Source organism: Acyrthosiphon pisum, chromosome A1 (assembly GCF_005508785.2).
Source record: "Acyrthosiphon pisum isolate AL4f chromosome A1, pea_aphid_22Mar2018_4r6ur, whole genome shotgun sequence".
In the NCBI taxonomy this organism is placed as follows: domain Eukaryota; kingdom Metazoa; phylum Arthropoda; class Insecta; order Hemiptera; family Aphididae; genus Acyrthosiphon; species Acyrthosiphon pisum.
In genome coordinates this window covers 97,665,876-97,666,791 of record NC_042494.1, presented here as the reverse complement: position 1 = coordinate 97,666,791, position 916 = coordinate 97,665,876, and positions in this window count along the sequence as shown.

Here is a 916-nt window from a genome sequence, read left to right as displayed (position 1 = left end):
CTAGTTGTTAATTCTTATCAACAGTTTATCGCAGTTTATCAAGGACACGTCTTCGGGAACCTCATTTTATGTTCTTATCATAGCTCGTTGCGCAAGGGTCTGTCTATACGCAGTCGATTAGACCACCACCGTCGTTATCATTTTGTTATTATCAAAAACAAAGTTGTTATCATATCTTATCATCCATTATAATAAATACATACATTACATTATTTCATATAATATAATATAATAACATATTATTATATAAATTGTATAATAAATCTTTTATTTTATAATATAGGCACCTATACTTAACTGCTAGTAGAATTTGATGCATATTTTGCATATACAGCAATTGCAATTTTCTTAACACATGTAATCTATATTACAATATATTTTAAACTACGAAACCTTAAAGTACCTATAAGACGGGACTTCTGGCCATAAAAATGGAACTATTTAAAATAGTTAATATTTAGTATTAACTATTTAATATGTTATTAATAAACTGAAATGGAACATTAATATAAATATAGTATCTTAAAAAATTTAAAAATTTAATAAAGGTGCCTAAACAATACAGTAATCAGAGTGTAAAGTCCTACTATTATGGTAGTAAAAATTATTAATTAATAATTATACTACTATTTGCAAATTAAATGTTTATCTTACCTCAATAGTCAAATAATAATCTCAATTTTTCTCAATTGAAGACCCCGGTGCAATAACCAGATACGTCCATTTTTGAAAATTATTCAAGAAATGAAAAAACTATCTATAAATTGAAAACTTAACCAAAAATTAAAAACGTAATATTATTTTTTTTGTAAGATACATCACTCAAACCCATTTCCAATGGTTTATATTTTATACTCATGATAATATTTATAAAAAACTAAAAAAACTATGAATAATTATAATTTTTTAATGATTG